Raw genomic sequence first — 5,842 nt, 5'->3', positions numbered from 1 at the left:
TGTTTCCGTTGTTTGCAAACCCTCGTTGCCGGCGAAACGGTCTTCGGTAACACGCGTTTTATGCGCGTACAATTTTATATACCAGCGAAATATACAGTTTTACGCGAAATTTGAGAACTCGCACTGAAAAACCCATAAAACACAATTGCGCACTCCTCGAAGATACTGGCAAGTATATATGTTTATTTAATTTTAGATCGGTATTAAATTAGAATGGCCATATGCGCGGCTTTCGTTTCGCTTCCACGTGTTTTATTATACTTCCATAATTATCTTCATCCTCTCGTTTTATCACCAATATTTTTCACTTAACCAAACTCTGTGCGAAAGATAATCGATTGAAAATTTAATTGGATTCCGTCGAATTCTTTCTTCGAAGAAATTCTGATATTTGCGCGGATGTCCGGGAATCAAGGAACAATTTCATTTCGAGAAGAATGAAAAATCTATGGATATTTTTCTTTCTTTTTTTCTTTTTTTTGTTACATCTCAGCTGTTCCGGCGCGTCGAACATTTTTTCTGCACTTCGGTGGTTCAATTTTTAAAAGATCTGGACAGACAGGCTTTCGTCAGAAATATTTAATTATATGTGCAAGTTTTAGCGGAATGCTATATTTATTTTTTTAGAAATGACTGTGAAGAATATTTAACAGTTCACGTTTTTACAAAATTAAGTTCATTCTCTTTTTAAGGTTATGTCAAGGCCTCTTTTCAAGTCAAATTCCTCCGCGCAGTTATTTCTGAAATTTAATCCACATGCAAAGATATTATTTTTTAATCCTTTTATCGTGCCAACAAATTGCAATTTTTGAAAACAACTTTTTAACTATTATCTAGTAAACTAATCCCTCGAATATCCTAGAAAAAAGAGTTTATATATATATTTCTACAAAATTAAGTTCATTCTCTTTTTGAGGTTATGTCAAGGTCTCTTTTTAAGTCAAATTCCTTCGCACAGTTATTTCTGAAATTTAATCCACATGCAAAGATATCATTTCTTAATCCCTTTATCGTGCCAACAAAATGCAATTTTTGAAAACAACTTTTTAACTGTTATCTAGTAAACTAATTCCTCAAACGTCCCAGAAAAGTTTAGATTGCTTGACCCAGCTACCAAAAAGTTACAATTCTGTTTTAAAGGATTTCAGAATGCTTTTTTCACCTCCTGTACTTTTATTATTATTACATTACGAACAATTAATCTGCGATACTGATTTGTACAGTTTCATTTAATTGTTTTAATATGAACTCTATCGCAAACAAGTGAATTTTATTTGCAAAAGGATAAATATGATTTGCGAAAAGGTTAATTTATAGATAATGCAAAAGTGTTAATTTAGATATCAACAAAAGGGTGAATATGATCTACAAAATCATTCATTTGGAAGTAATCAACGATGCGTGGATTAACGTGATCAGTAATAATGTGTCACCGACGTGGGAAGTAATTTTCGAACAAAAGAATACTTTAAACATTCTCGACTGCTTTAAACATTCTCGAGTACTCGCACATAATGTTTATAATTCGAGTAATTCAAATCTATTGGGTTGGCAACTAAGTAATTGCCGATTTCAGTTATAGATGTCTCTCACTTTTTTTACGATATCACACACCATTTTTACGATATCCGTAAATGTTACATTACAAAATTATTATTATTATTATTATTATTATGTTATTTCTTATTATCCGTGAATGTTAGCAACTGGACAAATTGAATGCGGCGGTCAAGGAAAAGCGAGCAGAATTGGTCAATCGTAAAGGTGTCATTTTCCAGCAGGATAATGCTAGGCCGCACACGTCTTTGTCCACTCTGCAAAACTTGATGGATATTGGTTGGGAATTGATGTTACACCCACTACATAGCCCTGATCTCGCGCCATCGGATTACCACTTATTTCGATCCCTGGACAACTCCCTTCGTGGTAAAACTTTTAATGACGATGACGCTGTAAAATCTCGCTTAACTTAGTTTTTGGCCGAAAAGGATCAGACTTTCTACGAGCGTGGAATTTTCAAGTTGTCAGAAAGATGGCGAAAGGTCATCGAACAAAATGGAAAATACATTACAGATTAAACTTCATTCCAAGTAAAAAGTAATTTTTTATTTCATTGAACAAATCGGCAATTACTTAGTTGCCAACCCAATTCTTGAAAAATACATGTTCCAGCACGTTGTCAGATAAAGTATACGGATCGCTTCAATTCCGGCGATCCTCTAAGGCCAGAAGACTGTAATTTCCCGGTGCCCTGAGCAACATAACAATAAAAATTCTCTTTCACGGTACCATTTCTCCGGCTCGTGTTACGCAACAGCCCGGAGTTCGCCTTTATTAATTCCCGGGCAATTACGCGAACGTTTCCTGCGTTCTCGAGATTCGTCCCTAATGGCCATTCCACGGGAATTTACCGACGCTCTCGAACTGATTTCAACGAAAGTAGTCCCTATTTACCATCGGCGTATAATATTTTGCGAGCGTATAACGCTCACAAAGGTGGTCAAGGTAATGGCTCCTTTCGTTCGTTCGAGCCCGGTTCTTGCAATTATTTCGCTCTGAGCCACGGCCAGAAAGGGGAACTAATTTGCGCGACAACAGTTTACCCGTTCCGTCGTCGTATTGTCCGCGTTTAATCCATCGGGGTTAAATTTTCTTCGTAAATTCGATAGCTGCTTCCACGTTCAACGCTTCGTTCCCATTTCCCTTCGCCGTGCTCGGCACTTTTTTCTCCATTTTTCGCGTCAACTTTCTTCCTTAATGCCTCGACTTTGTAGCAAAAAAATATCCTCAGTTCTCCCTAATTGACGCTCGGCTTGGAAACGAAAATGGACATTTTCGGAAGAGCAGATACGATTATTCGAGTCTTACGGCTCGTTTTTATAGTCGTTGATAATCGGTAACTATAGAAACGAGCCGCGAGGCTCGGAAATCGCGTCTCCTCTTCCCAAATTGTCCATTTTCGTGTACAAACTGAGGGACAATTGTAGAGAATTTACTGTATTCCGAATCGATGATGACTAGATCGCGGATATTTTTGCGAAATAAAAGTTCCAAATAATGTTAATATATTGAAAATAATGTAACGTTTTAAATTGCACCTTGCTATCTGTCTCATATTTCATAAAATCAGCTGTCCAGTGATTTTAGTACTCCGCAGTAGTAAAATTTGATGAGAGAAGTCAATCCTTCTAGGTTGAATAAATATAATTATATTTTCCACTGTTAAGATTAATTAAATAATTTTTAGTCAGCTCTGTGGATTATCATTTCTACGAAGAATTTCTCTAACATGATAACAAAAAGCTCAATTTTTGATTTATCATTCTCAAAAAGCTGTCATCCATCATTCAACAAAAATAAATAAAACTTTACTTAGCAACGAAATAAATAAATAAATAAAAACAGCTAAACAAATACATTTACATACTACACAATGAAATATTGTTTGACCGTGTACAAAGATTAATTAAATAATTTTTACTCAGCTCTATAAACAATCATTTCTACAAAGAATTTCTCTAACACAAAGCCCAATAAGCCCAATTTTTAACTTATCATTCTCAAAAAGCTTTCATCCATTGTTCTCCGAAAATAGTAATAATATAAATAGTATAAATAGTAACGAAATAAATAAATAAACAAATACATTTGCATGCAACACAAAAAAGCCATCGGCACGCAGAAAATTCTCTCTCCGAGAATTCCTCGGTGGTCGATCGTCCATAAAAGTTTCGCAACATCCACTGTAGCCGGGAGTAACCCTAGTCCGCGTTTTCCGGCGCGTTCGTTTCGGTAATCGTGGATTATTTGGCAAGTATACAGGGTGTCCCGAAAATGTCTCGCAATCCGAAAGTGGCGGGTTCCTCAGGTCGTTTGAAGCAACTTTTTCCTTTACAAAAATGTTCGCCGAGGCACCGTTAACGAGTTATTAACGAAGAACAGTGACCAATGAGAGGCGAGCTCGGCTGGCGCGAGGCGACCGAGCCAATGAGCGGAACTGGGCTTCGCGCGCTGATTGGCTGGGCCACCTCGCGTCAGCCGTACTCGATTCTTATTGGTCACTGTTTTTCGTTAATAACTCGTTAACGGTGCCTCGGAGAACATTTTTGTAAAGGAAGAAGCTGCTTCAAATGATCCGAGGAACCCGCCATTTCCGGATTGCGAGACATTTCTGGGACACCCTGTATATCGCAGCGTCGCGTCGCCGCGGCGGCTCGAATCGCCGAGCGAAACAGCGGGGTTTCCGATTTCAAATAGAGGAAGTCGGCCCTGAGAGGGCCGCCGCGTGGCAGGATATTACGATTTCTCGAATCGCGGAGTTGGCAGTGGCGCGAAAAGCGCCGATAAACGAGGCCCCCGCGATCATTTTTGCGAGGATATCGCGAATCCTAACTGCTCGCCGGGACTCTTGGCACGATCCCGTACACCCGGGATTGTTGCCCGGCTTCGCAACGGGAGCGCTTGGCATTGCGCTTAAGCCGATAAAGGCGCCGGAGATTATTATAATAACTTTTCGGCAGCGGCGGCGCCGCTGTAAATTTCTTCGGATTGTTTTCCCGTGAAATCGCCGCGCGGCCGTATCACTTTTTAACCGAGCAAGAAAATCCATCTGGAACGAAGATGCTGGAAATATTTTCGAGATCGATGTTAGCTAATGAACCTAATGAGCCTTTGATGGAGCATGGTCAATCGAAAAACACTTTGGGTCAAGGTAGAACAATCTTCGTTAACGTTCCTTGAAAAACGAATCAGAGAAAGTGTGAATGAAACTGTGTTTTATTTCGTCAGAGTATGAAATACTACGTTAGAAACATTTATAGTAACATTCATATTTTAGTAACAACTGACCCCAGAGCGTTGACAACTTGCGCCACGACGGGGTAAGAAGTTCCGCACGAGTCGAGCAGAAAGAAAGAACGAGCGTCTACGAAAAACTTATTGCAATGAAATTTGAGTCGACGATGTTGAAGTACAGGGTGTCCCAAGAATGTCTCGCAATCCGAAAGTAGGGGATTTTCCTGTCGATTTCCAGACGTATCCCAAAAGTCTGGAAAATGAATTCCACTAGACTCAGTAACTGGTCCAAAATTCTGCTGTAGACCTAGAGGGACCAGTTACGGAGACTAGTGGGATTGATTTCCGGACAGATCCTAAAAATCCGGAAAATGAATTCTACTAGTCTCAGAAACTGGTCCAAAATTTTGCTGTTGCTTTAAGTGGACCAGTTACTGATACTAGTAGGATGGATTTCCAGACATATCCCACAACTCTGGAAAATGAATTCCACTAGTCTCAGGAACTGGTCCAAAATTTTGCGGTTCACCCACGGGGACCAGTTACGGAGACTAGTAGAATTGATTTTTGGGACAGTTCCCAAAAATCCTGAAAGTCCATTCCACTAGTCTCCGTAACTGGTCCACCTAGATCGATAGAAAAATTTTGGACCAGTTACTGAGACTAGTAGGATGGATTTTCTGACAGATGTGGTTGCGATTGTAGATCAAATTTTTGTAAACGTTCTGATTACTTTGGCTAGAAATATCGCTAAAATTAGCTGTTTATTACAGTTTATTATTATTCTTAAGAGTCTGTCTTCTACATATTTGCTATGCAACTTAAAGTTTAAAGTTTCTGGTTTCTTTGTGGTGTCCTATACCTATCCCCGCTAAAATCCAGAGAAATCATCGATCGTCGTCACGCCGAGATCGTTCGAAAATAATTATCACCGGGATGGAAGGAAAGCAGCGTCTCCGAGAGGAAAAGGGAAACGAAGGGCGGTCCAAGAATTCGAAACCGAAACAATTTCTCGCAATCTCAACGATCTGTTTGCATGAAATGCAAA

This window comes from Megalopta genalis, unplaced genomic scaffold (assembly GCF_051020955.1).
Source record: "Megalopta genalis isolate 19385.01 unplaced genomic scaffold, iyMegGena1_principal scaffold0023, whole genome shotgun sequence".
Taxonomy (NCBI): Eukaryota; Metazoa; Arthropoda; class Insecta; order Hymenoptera; family Halictidae; genus Megalopta; species Megalopta genalis.
The sequence above is the reverse complement of the archived record's forward strand: the minus strand, read 5'-3'. Positions refer to the sequence as shown.